This window comes from Xiphophorus maculatus, chromosome 23 (assembly GCF_002775205.1).
Source record: "Xiphophorus maculatus strain JP 163 A chromosome 23, X_maculatus-5.0-male, whole genome shotgun sequence".
Lineage (NCBI taxonomy): Eukaryota > Metazoa > Chordata > Actinopteri > Cyprinodontiformes > Poeciliidae > Xiphophorus > Xiphophorus maculatus.
The window spans coordinates 31,931,184-31,944,607 of NC_036465.1; the positions used below are offsets into that span (position 1 = coordinate 31,931,184).

General features: G+C 34.9%; 1 long non-coding RNA gene across 2 annotated transcripts; it reads right to left on the bottom strand.

Annotated features, from left to right (window-relative positions):
• Positions 1 to 8,285: 8,285 nt before the first annotated feature.
• LOC111606894 lies at positions 8,286 to 13,413 on the bottom strand. 2 transcript variants are annotated; one of them, XR_002752275.1, is made up of 4 exons: positions 13,390 to 13,413; positions 13,165 to 13,301; positions 9,482 to 9,603; positions 8,286 to 9,347 (listed from the first exon to the last, which is right to left on the bottom strand). It is a non-coding gene; the product is annotated as an uncharacterized LOC111606894 (long non-coding RNA). The 2 variants fall into 2 exon arrangements; XR_002752274.1 differs by having other exon boundaries at positions 13,165 to 13,399.
• Positions 13,414 to 13,424: the final 11 nt, after the last annotated feature.

The window sequence follows — 13,424 nt, forward strand, 5'->3', positions numbered from 1 at the left end:
ACAAGAGTAAATCTTCATGAATATTTATGACTGTTGTCATAAAGTGTCATTCGGTAAATCATGACACTTTTAATACAAAGTTGACATTATTCAAATTGTCTTCGTTATGACAACTTGACATTAACCTAGAACTCATGATATGACATAAATTTGTTATGAAAGTATTACCGATTAAACTTAAAAAAATTATGTAGCTTTATGTGGTGATATTATATTGCTCTGCCACATGTTTATGACATATGATGATTCTTGGTTAATGTCAAGTTGTCATAACGACATTTTGAATAATGTCAACTTTGTATTAAAAGTGTCATGATTTACCGAATGACAATTTATGACAACAGTCATAAATATTCATGAAGACTTACTCATGTTCATGACACGTTTTATGTCATGTTTATGACAGTGTCATGTAAGTCTTATTCATACCCCATCACATAAAGTGTTACCAAAAAAATTTTACTTTCGAAAATGTTCATGTAGAAATGACTAGTGTCTCCCACCCCCATTTTCAAAAACATCTTTTGGACCCTTTGAGCTTCTTTAGAATTTGGTTTTGTTTTAATTCAAATGGGCAGAGTTCATTACACGAACTAGAACAATCATTACAAAAGATTAAACCACAACGCCCATTTACACAGCAAAAATAAAAAATAATCTTACCAAAGATTTTCCAGTGCAAAGATCTTTCTACACTTCAAATAAGGCACAAGACATAAGTAACTTTTTTATTATGATATGAGCCCTATTTCACTCATAGCAAGGGAAAGCTGTCCTCTTGTAAGTAAAACTAATATGCCAATGTAACTACTACGTTTTCATCAATACTAAAGAATTATTGACTTAAAACAAGCTCATATCTTGATGAAAAGTTACATGTAAATTAGTTTTATCTTAAGATAAAATAATTATTGCACTACTTTCTAGTGCAAATATATTAGTACACTTAAGTGTACTAATACACTTAAGTGTATTAGTACACTTAAGTGTACTAATATATTAGTACACTTAAGTGTACTAATATATTTGCACTAGAAAGTAGTCCAAAAATACTTGATAAGACCTTTTGTTTTTGCAGTGTGGCTCAAACACATACCTTTAAAATGTGAAACCAAAAAGTAGTTAAACAAAAACATCTATTCTTTGCAAAAAATATGCAAATATTGTATTTACATTTCAATATTTTCTGAGTTTGGCCATTACATTACCTTTACTATAACTTGCTTTAAAACACTTAAACTTTTCAAAACATTCCAATTCTTTTTTTTAAAAGTTACTTTTAACTGCATGTTAATGCCAATAATTTGGCATAGTCAGCCAAATTATTGGCTGATTATGCAACACCAAAGGTAGGTGCCTGCAGCACCCCGTCTGTCTTTGTCTTTGTGAAAGACTCGTAATCTGGGTGTACAGGAAGGCGGAGGTACTATAAGGCAAGTATTTGCTTCTGGGAAGTCTTTGTTAGCCTCATGGAGGAATTCAGTTTGTGGACAGTGGAGGCACCGTGGATGCTCTGGAAGCGAATTCCAGTATCATTTCGAGGGTACTGGGACTGCATTCTCCTTCCGAAAAACAAAATGTTGAAATTATGACCTTTGATATAAGGTATCCAGTGTGTACTCTTAAAGACATGGAAGAAAATGTGCTAAATGTGTCAGGATCTGTGTTTTTCTGTGTTTATTTAGAGTTTTCCTTGTCCTTGAGTCTGTTCGTTGTCCTGTCCTCCCCTTGATTGTTCCCAGGTGTGTCTCGTTTCTGTGATTACCCTCCAGTGTACTTAACTCCACCTGTGTTCCTTGTTCCTCGTCGGGTCCTCGTCTCATTTGGCTGTTAGTCTGTCGTCTGTGTATCCAGTCCGTCGTCGTGCCCGTTTGTGTAACCGGTTGCTACCGGCGTCGAGCCCTGGCTTCCGCTCGGCCGTGCTGCCCGGTATTCTGGACATTATTGGACTGTGCAAATTCTGGATATTCATCATTAAAAACCATCATCTCTCACTTTACCTGGGTCTTCAGCGTCTGCCTCACCACCTCACACCCGCACTCCATGACAAAATGTCTGTCCTTGTTCCTCTTCAATCTTGTTAGATTGGTGCATTTCTTGTTTTGAAGTATTAGGGTATTATGACAATTTATGTAAAGAAATTAAAAATAATTTAGTCTGTTAGATTTCATTCACACTGCTGTCTATAGCACAGTTGACATATTACACTGTAATAAATAGTTTTTAAAGTAAAAATATGTAGCTAAAGTTTGACAACTATTATCAAAGTTTGTCTTTACAATAAAATGCCTAAAAATTTAAATGAAGTTATGTTTTGTATTCATATGTTGAAACAGCAAATGCACATTGAATTATAGAATTGTGTTAATATGTTCATGAATACATCACTGTGTGTGTGTGTTCATCAAAAAAAGATTTATCAGAATCAGCTGTATCAAATGTAATTCTTGTGCCCCAAAACAATGAAATAATCACATCAAAAAGTTTGAAACGTCCTTAGAGTTTTTTAATAGTGTGTGAGAGATTGTGTCAGTGACATTCATTAACTTAAAATACTTTGCAGAACGGCACTTTATGAAGTTAGGTCCATTTACTTGTATTAGCCTGCTGGCAGATAAGCCTCTTTCAACATGGTTTATTTTTTTATTTATTTTTTATATATATATATTTTGTGTATATCAGAATAACAATAACAATCTCAAACAAGTCAGTAACAAATATTACAAAAAAGAATATCACCACTCCTACTGTTAACAGATCTAATTTTAAACAAAGGCTAGAGCAAAGTATTAAAGCTAGTGATAAAACAAAAAAATAAATAAATAAAATTAATTAAAGGGGACTACTAACTGAAAATCTTCCATTAACTCAAACAATTTAATTGCATTTAAATTCTGCATTTTTCTCAGACAACTTTTAAAAAAGGAAAGTTTGTTTTGGAGAGCAGAGACTGAGAGGGAGCATTTTGCATAGCGACATTTATGGATATAAAATTTTGTTACAATCATTAGAACATTGACTAAAAATTCAATTTTTTTTCTTTTATAGATAAACCGAACTGAATGTTTTGTAAGGAAATAAAATCCACATTTATTGTTTTAGAAGACAGAAAGGTACGAAGTTGATCCCATAAATTGAATACTTCTTTACATTCGTAAAACAAATGTTTAGTTGTTACCAATTGAGTTTTACAAAAAACACAATTCTCAACATTAAAATTAAATCACTCTCTTAAGAACTCATTGGAAGGATATATGTTATTAATTATTTTAAAATGTAATTCTTTATATTATGGGAGGAATTGGGAATTTCAAATAATTTGTCCTAATTTTGATTATCATAGATTTGTTAAAATTTTGTAAGAGAACTGTGCTTTTCATCCTTCCTGGGTACATAATATTAATAGAATACTGATTCAAAAACGTGTTGCATTTATTATCTCTAATATCCACATGCTCAAATTGAATCGTATGGAGTCTAGGAATAGAGAGATTAGGTAAACAGTTTTTAACTGACAAAATGAGGACATTAGTGATACTACATAAAACTTTTTTATAAATTGTTAGTGAACAATCAGTTCCATACTTCCTGTTAAATTCCTCCAAACTTAGAATATCACCATTTCCATCAAGTAAATGAGTAATTGACCAGATTTGTTTATTCCACCAATCTTTCATAAATATAGATTTTCTACCACATAGAATGGTTCTGTTGTTCCACAATGGGACATTATGGGGCTGAAGTTGTGTTTGAACATTAACTTCCATTGTAACAAAACCTGTTGGTGGAAATTAGAGAGTTGTAGAGGGAGTTTTGATAATTCAAAATCACATTTCAATAACAGCTCAATACCTCCAACTTTTTGAAATACAAACGACAGTATAACAAACCAAATGAGATCACCATTTTTAAAAAGGGATTGAAGCCATCTAATTTTTAAAGCACCATTCATAATTTCAAAATTGATTGCCTTGATACCACCTTCCTCAAAATGTTTTAGCAAATCTCTTTCTAATGTAATGATGTTTGTTTTTCCAAATAAAGTTAAAATTAATTCTGTTAATCTGTTTTATGAGCTTTGGAGGGATGGCTAAGGAATATGCATGAAACGTCAGCCTGGATAAGGATTCAGTTTTTGTTAATAAAGTTCTACCAAACAACATCAAGTCTCTTTGAAGCCAATTATTTAAGGGTTTTTCACATTTATCAATGTTGACTTGTAAATTTTTCCTTAAGCTTACATTTAGTAATCCACATGCCTAAGTACTAAATTTCATTTTTGACTGTAATATTGGAAATTGAAAAAGCAGAACAGTTATGAATACTCATAATTTCACATTTGTTTATATTTAGCTGCAGCCCTGAGGCTTGAGAGAACAATTCTATTTCCTTTAGAGCTAGAGGAATTTGTTCTTTGTTTTATAGGAAGAGGGTTATATCATCTGTGAATTGGCTAGTGATTATTTTCTGGTTATTAATTTCCAAACCTTCAATATTAGAGTTTTTAATTGTTATTGCAAGTAGTTCTATGACTATAATAAATAAGAGAGGCGAGATACTGCAACCTTGTCTGATTCCCCTTTCTACTTTGAATCTGGGGCATGTGCCCTGTGACAGAGACACACAGCTGTTAATAATGGTGTTTAACATGGTAATCATATTAAGAAAACTATTTCCAAATCCAAAATTTCTCAACATGTTAACAATAAATTGATGTTCCACAGAATCAAATGCTTTGTGGAAATCTAAAAACAACATAAAACCCTCCTCTCCTATTAAGTGACTATAATCAATAAGGTCGAGAACCAGGCGGATGTTGTTATGGATGGATCTGCCTTTTAGAATGCTGGATTGTGTTTGACTAATTATTTTAGGTAAGCCAGATTTTAACCTTGTTGCCAAAACTTTCGTTAAATTATTTACATTTTTCTTATCCTTACCAGGTTTTGGGATTAGTTTAATTACGCCTTGTTTCATAGTTTCCATGAGTTCCTTCCTACTAACACATTCTTCTATGGCTTGAAACAGCAAAAGTTTTAAATCCTCCCAGAAATGTTTATAAAGGTTAGTTGTGAGTCCGTCTGGCCCAGGGGCGCGGTCAGAAGCTATATTTCTTATAGCAATGTCAAATTCTGAGATTCTAAGCTCTTTATCACAGATGTCCTTAAAGTTTTCATCAATAACAGGAATCAGATTACTTACTTTATCAAAAAACGAAGAAGTAATTTGCTCTGTATATGAAGATTTATAAAGATTACTATAGAACTTGAGTACTTCTTCTGTTATTCTCTTTGTCTCAGAACATTCCACTCCATCAATTATAAGACTATTAATTGCATAGACAGGAATATTCCTGTCTACGTTTTTCTAAATTACAAAAGAAAGCACTATTCTTTTCACCATCTTCGATCCATCTGGCTCTGGACCTTACATAAGCACATTTTGCCCTGTTTATGTATATCTCATCTAATTTAGATTGCAATTTATTTATTTTTATTTTATTCTCCTCACTCCAACTTAATTTTCTGTAAGTGACAGTGATCTTTAGTCACCATTGTCTCTTCTGCTTTTATTTTTCTGTGTAAATCTTGACCAAATTCAATTGAATACTTTCTAATACTATATTTCAAGTATTCCCATTTAAGAATTGGTGTTTCAATAGAATTGTCAATTGATATATTTAGAATAAGTTCCTTAATAAATTGACAAAACTCTAAGTTTGTAAGAAGCATTGAATTAAATTTCCAGTAATTATTGGGTTTAGAACTTCTATCCAGTTCTTGCAGTTTTAAATTGATAATGCAGTGATCACTTAAAGGACAGTTTGCTATCTCTGTTTCTTTAATACACTCTAGGACTGCAGCAGATACCAGCCAATAATCAATGCGTGATCTACTTTGACCATTAGGTTTGTGCCAGGTAAACTATTTGACTCCACTGTGTAGTGCTCTCCAGACGTCCAACAATTTCGTGTTATTAACAAATTCTTTAAGAATAGGATTTAGAGTTTCTTTTACCAGCAGTGAAGGCCATCGATCCATACATTCATCTGGTGCCAAGTTGAAATCCCCTCCAACTATGATGTGATCCATAGGAAAATTAACATTAAACTCCACAATAACCATTGTTATATGATGTAACAAATTTCTGTTGTATTGATCATTATTATATCCATAAATGTTTTACAAAATTATTGGGGCATTATCAACTTCTAAACACAGGCTACCCAATGTCCATCCTTATCTACTTTCTCAATCAAAATCTTACCGGGACATCTGAGAAAACAGATGGCGACTCCAGCCGATCAATTTGTCCCATGACTGAAGAGAATTTTATCTCCCCATTGCTGCGACCAGAACTTCACGTCAGATGTATCAGAATGAGTTTCCTGTAGAAAGGTGCAGTGTGCTTGTTGTCCTTTACAAAACAAAAAAACTGCTTTCCGTTTAAGTGAGTCTTTTAGTCCCCTTGTCTTAAAAGAAACAAAAGAACAATCGGTTTTTAATTGAAAATTAGAACACATGAACTCATGAACAAATGGTTTAGGAGATTGAAAAAAACCTTGAGTGAGAGGTCCCTTTAACAGAACTGTCCTCTACGTTCTTTCCATGTTCATTTCTACTTAGACTTAGACTTAGACTTAGACTGACTTTATTGTCATTTTGCATGCACAGGGTGTATACAGAACAAAATTTCGTTGCAAATGGCTCAGGACAGTGTTTTCAGCTTTCAATGTTGTGAGGTTACTCCAGAATAAAATCTCAGACTGCATCTCAGTTCTCAGCTGTAGAAGCATCCATGATGCGCTTGCCTTCAATGAAACCAAACCAAGCCCCCAGCTTTGCCTTCTTTTCTTGCTTTTTCAATTTTTGGCCACAGTTCTTGTCTCGCCTTGAAAATCTTCTGGTGTCAAATCTTCAGAGAAGCGAACTCCTTCTTTACAAATTGGAGAAGTTTTAGTTCTCTTCCAGATGTTGTCTCTCAAGGCTCGTCTCACAAACAGAATGATGATTTGTCTGTCCCTGTTATGCATCTTTCGACCCACTCTGTGGACAACATCAACCTCTTCATTCATTTTTGAAGCCAAATCAGGTGCAATTTTGCACAGAAGCACCACCACTTCATCATGGATGTTCTCACTAGACTTTTCCGTTTTTCCTTTGATGCGGAGGCACCACCGTCTTTTATATCTTTCACTGTTCAGGACACCTTCTTTCAACTGCATGTTCTCTTTGGAGAGTGTATCCACTTGTTTCTCCAATTCTATTATTTTCTTTTTGCGATCTTTTAGTTCTTCTGAGTTTAGCTGAATCGATTTAGCAATAGCCGCAAACATACCACTGTGCTGCTTCATTTGCATGCCAACTTCTTCCATGCAGTCATCTACTTTCTGTTCTAAGGAACTCAGCACTCAAAATAGCCTCAGTGTTCATTTGTTCCTGGGACATACCTTTAGTTCTTTTTTACTAGGGTACTGGCTACCCTTTCCCTTTTGCTAGCTGCAGCTGACTCCATTGGCACAGAATAGTCCTGATCAAATACAGAGTTTTTAGAAAGCAGGGTCTTGACTGCAGGTGGCATAAACTTGTTGCTTTTCTTCATACTTCATACAAGCTGAGTACTGATATTACCGATATTTACTAGTAGTTTACTACATAATTTAACTTAGAGATGGGACCTCTTAGGGAGCTCAGAGAAACTTGACTACCCTGTCCGCCATCTTCCCAGAGCCCTTTTCAATATGGTTTATATGGTCTATAGCGTATGGCAACAACGGGCCGACCTGCTCAAGCGATAATTTCCGGTTCAAAAGCACTGTCGTCCAATCAGCGATCTCTCAGGTCTCCAATTGGGACATACCCTTTCCGTTTTGTTAATGTTGTTGCATTTTTGTAAGTTGTAATTGTGCTTTGTTAATGTTGTAGTATTTATGTTGTTGTGTTTTTGTAATTTGTATTTGTGCTTTCAATTTGCTGAAGTGGTTTGCATCTCAGGGCCACTGTATTACATATGTAATTACATATTACATATGTGATCTCATTTGCAGAATAAATTCACAAATTTGTTTTTGCCACTGAAATTCTGCATTATTGAGGTAATGCATGTTCGGAATCTAATATGAAAATAAGTTTAATGTACAAATGGTCCATGACAAATCAGGTTTTATCACATTTTTTTTGCATGGAGATGATTCAGTTGTTATGGGTTTTTGATTTCATGTCATACATGATTTTATGTTTTCCTTTTGGAAAAAATGGTTATGAGTAAACAGAGAAAAATATACATTATTTTTTAACTGTTTTCTTTATTCTGTCAGACAACCAAATACATTAGATATACAATTTGAAATGATATGCAAGTAAAACATGAGGAGCGTAAGTCACTTTGTCTTTTTTAAGATATCTCACAGCTGTCAACTCTTTTTTTTTTAGGAGTTCACACATATTAATTCCTTCTACTCTATTAATGTCATACTGGACTTGGTGAGAGGCCTCGCCCCCAAGATCAGTATTTCCAGGAATCCCCCTTTCTCGTGAGTGAAGGGATTCCTGGGAAAACTGGACCCCAGAGAAAAGGGTAAAGGAAAAACTAACTGAAAAGAGTGACTGTTCAAAATTCTACTTTTGGAAAAAATAAATAAATAAAAGCTGAGTTCTTATTTTATGAACTCAGCTGGAGTTCATAAAATAAGAAAGGAGCAATACAAAACAGAAAAAATTACAGAATGGTAGACAGAATATCCTTTATAACTCCATGGATGCCAGCTTCACGTTCTCCTTTCTTCTCTAGAGAAACATCTCATAGTTCCGCCAATCTTGATAGATGCTTCTTCCTTGTTACGGACATACCTCAACAGCTCTGTCTGTCCTCCGTCCCGAGCTACAGTGCTTCATCTCAGACTACCAACTGACCAGAGATGCAGCACTGCACCATGGGCCACAGGGATAAGCAGTAAGTCAACTGATGCAGCACATTTATTTCAGGACTTAATTGTATAAAACAAACAAAAGACTAAAAAAATCTGTCATTAATGTGTTAAAAATGAAAACAGTGCAGTGATATATGAATTACTACATTAATAAATTAAATTATATAATTAAATTTAATATTTAATTTCCCTTTGGAATCAAAAAAGTATTTTTGAATTGAGTTGAATTGAAATGTGTGAAGAGACCATAGAGATGAGCTTAATTTCCAGGGGACCTACATGACTTCCCATGTTGCTGTTTCTCCCTTGTAGACCACAGCTGTCTGATGATGGAGGTACACACTTTGGAAGTACACAATAGGAAGCAGATAATGTTTGGCTTATCATCAAAAGCCACCAAGAATACAGATTCTTCTTTCTATAAGTAAGCAGAAAACAGTAAGTAAACTTTCTCTCATGTATGTTTCAAGTTGGAGCAGGAAGTGTGCTCTTACACTTAAATACCTATTTTATTCTAATCAAAGTCAAATAACAATACTTTAAAAATATTACCTTCTCCATCGGAAGAGCTCCATTTTTGTACAAACGTGAATCCCTCATGTTGTCCTCTGAACAGCTGCTATATCTTCCTGTCGCCTTAGGCTGCTGAAGCAATCCCCATCTTAGTATAACACCTTAGAAAAAACAAAGCAGGAAGGAGTTTGCTGACTTTTCATATGAAAAAGATTTTTGTTCCTCTAAGTGGCCTTTATGGCCCAGCTCTGACATTCACAAAGCAGGGAATTACATCAGCAAACTTGAGAAAAGAAGTTACTAAATGAGAAAGAATTCATACTGGATTTTTCTTACTCTTCTTTGGTAGAAATTCTTTCTGTCCTTATATGGTAGTTTTTGCATTTTGAGGACCTTGGAAAAGGGATCGCAGCATACGATAAACATTTGCTCTTCCAGACTGTGATTGCTTCCACTAACAGCCAGCCCCCGCCCTCCTCCCCACAGCTAACTACATACATTCCCTTTTCAAGTCACAGACTGGACATGTTGTTCAGGCAGCTTAGGAAGCCTTTATCTTCCATAGTCTTTTTCCATCTGCTATGGGCTAAATAAGGCCATATTAAGAAGAAAGAAGTTCAATGGACAGACCCCACAGATCTGTCTGGGAAATAAAAAAACCACAATGCTATGTCTATGCAATGTATGTTCCAAGTTGCTTTTGTTTCAACTAACATTTAGTTAAATAGTTAATTGAAGCAGGATTCTCCGCTTGTTTGTTCCAGTCTGGCTTTTCATGTGATAAAGATTTTTGTTCCTCTAAATGGCTTATATAGCCATTTACACACATACACAATTCACAATTAACATACAAACAGATACAGTAACTGTAATATTCCTCTCTGTTGGTTTTCTTTTTTTGTTAAGAAAAATTTTTCTTCAACCACAATCTGCACCATAGCTGGCAGATCAGTTAGTCCTTCTCCAGGTTGTACACAAGAAAAGTACAGCATGCATAGTTAATGTTGAATCACCAAACAGACTATGAATATATGAGAAGAAAGGATCTACAAAAGCATTTTCAGGAGGAAAGACTGGGAGGATAAGATCAGATTGATTTCAGTCTCTCCTTTTTTGGCCTCAGTTGGGAATGGTGTGTGTTTATGCAGACTGTGATAAGAGTCAGAGCCATCTCTCCTGCAAATCCAAACATTGCCTAATATGGTCAGCCTTCTCATTCCTTCTTGTTCTTTAAATCACATGCAGGAAGCACACTGTTCTATGTTTTGTCAGTCACCTTGCTTCAGCTCATTTCTCTCTTTTCCCTTTGATTCACATACACACAGATAAAGAACAATTTGGCATGTGTGTAGAAATCAGATTTAGTTGTTGTTAATCTGTTTTAAACCATAAATAGAGATGAGAAGAGGAAGATAAACCTGTACTGATTTCAGTGATAATGTATCAATCAACACTCTACTGGATTTATATCTTATAAATAATCTTAACTGTTGCTGGTTTCTACTGGTGTTTCACTGGAAGGAAGCTGTTTGGATTTAGTCACAAAAATGGCATAGCATAGAATGTCGCAGACAACTCATACACAAACATACAGAAAGTTTTAAAACAAACTTTTGCATAAGTTGAGTTTTACTGGAGTCAGTTTGTATTAACCTTTCTCATTCCAGTGTCTTCTGCTCTGTACTTGCCCTTCCCCCTCCATGTGAAAAGTATCCTGGGAATGATAGTTTCTTAATCCCACTGGGGAAACAATGTCGAGGGTTATGGGAAAGCCTTTAGACAGTACCCTTCAGGATTTCAGTAAATAAATACAGCACTTCCTTTCCTCTCTGTCATCTACAGAGTATTTTCAGATACACTATTACAGCTTCTGTCTGGTTAAGTTGGTGATGAGAGCTCACCAACTTAAACCCTCAAAAGGTGCCCTGTGTGTTTTATGTTTCCCCTGGTTCTGCACATTTGAATCAACCTCTGGATGTTAAACTCAGTTATGTTGGAGCAGGAAAATATCCAGAACATGCATAACACTATTGTTTGTGTGCTGGAGTTGTTGACTGTATGCAGGGAACTTTACAGAAGAGACAATGAAAAATGCCCTGTTTTTAAAAATAAAATCCTAAAATGATCATAAAATATGGTGGATTCTGATGGATCCATTAATGAGCAGTCCATAAAAGAGACCCTACTTATAAAGAAAGGGAATGTCAATAGACTTGGACTTACATAGCACTTTCCAGTCATTTTGACCACACTCACAAACACTCAGCTTAACTTGGGGTTAAGCTGGAAATAAATCTACAACCTTCTTATCATAAGACATCTATGCTACCCAATGAGCCACAGTCACTCCTACATAACTTATGATTTCAAATGCATTGGAGAGCACACACCAAGCAAAGCTTTTGATGTGGCATGAAATGGTCCTACATTACAATTTGAGATCAGTGTCAACAATCAGTAAATTCAGCAAAAATGTTATTTGAGTGACAGGCAGAGGGGGATAGCATATCCAAACAAATTGTACTCAAGCAACTTCAGCATATTTTTACCCAGGTAAAAAGCATCCATCCAAGAAATAACTCTTTTGTTTTTTGGAAGAAAAAAACTATATAAAAAGGCTACTTAAATACTGAGTAACTGATAAATTAATACTTTTATAAATTAAATAAAACAAAATAAAATTGTATTTGTATAGCACCTTCAAAAATCTGAGCTAAACAGTATAATAGTATAAACTCAAAATGCATACCATATGTAAAATAGTCTTGAAAGCCAATCTTTTGCTAAAATTTGCTTAATAGGAAAAAGCTTATTTTTATTTGTGAAATTTGCTTAAAAGAGACTTAGAAGAAGACAATTGAAGAGACTTGTTTAATGATAAGTTCAGATCATTCCATAAGATCCTGACCAGAACAGCACAATAACCTTCAGTTTTCAATCTTGATCTGGACATAGATCATCTGACCAGTTGCAGGAAGGTGTAAGGTGTGAGTAGCTCAGAAATACAAAGTTGACTCAGTGTTGATTTTAAAATGTTATTTTTTGAAAAGAAAAATAAAATCTTAAAATCAACACTGTTAAAAAAACATACTTCTTTAGAACAAATCTACAAAATATAAAATTGCATCTTCCTGTGTCTTCCTGGCAGCAGCCAGTCACTGCATGTGGGCATTTTGGATCATTTTGCTTGGCTTGTTATGCTACATTTAGTGCAAGACCTTCAAACTCCTTACAGGTAACAAGTGCAAAGAAGCAAGTGTTGGAGTTCTCTATGGAGGACTCTAGCTGTACTAATTGGAGACAATTGAGGGCTATGTACACAACCCTCCTTCATGTACATAGCTCACATGTGTGTGTGTCTGTGTACTGGAACACATACAGTATTGTATCTCCACAATATACTGGACATATTGTTTACTGTATCTTTAAATTGCACAAAGGACTCAGTCTGTGGAAAATAGCAAAACAAATCCTGTGTACACGGGGAAGCAGCAATTCTTATATTGGGTCAGCGGAATCTGACAGTGTAGAGAGCTTTTTCATCTCTCACTCCAGGATTCAACACATAATCATGCCGACTAGATCTATCTAGATCATTTTTTTGACCCCCCCAACCACAAAGGCTACCTATTTCTGTAAGAACGGAATTTAATGTAGTTTAAGCTTAAAACTGAAAAGCTGACTTACTGATTTTATTTCTGGAGAAATTGCTGTGGTCATACCTGAATATTTTGCTGCAGGTCAGCAGAGGTGCCGCTGGATGTTTTCCTTTGAAACCGGCAAAAAGAGGCTGATGCGATGTGCACTTTCTTCCAGTCTTTCAGTTGAAAACAACCATTATATGTTTTAGCAGATGTACCTGAAAGTATGAGGTGATTAAATAAATAACAGATTTTATAAATCTGAAGTTTAAGACCAAACAGAGGTGCAATCAGAAGATTTCTCACCAGACTGCTGCTTTCTGATCTTTGCACGTGCCTCT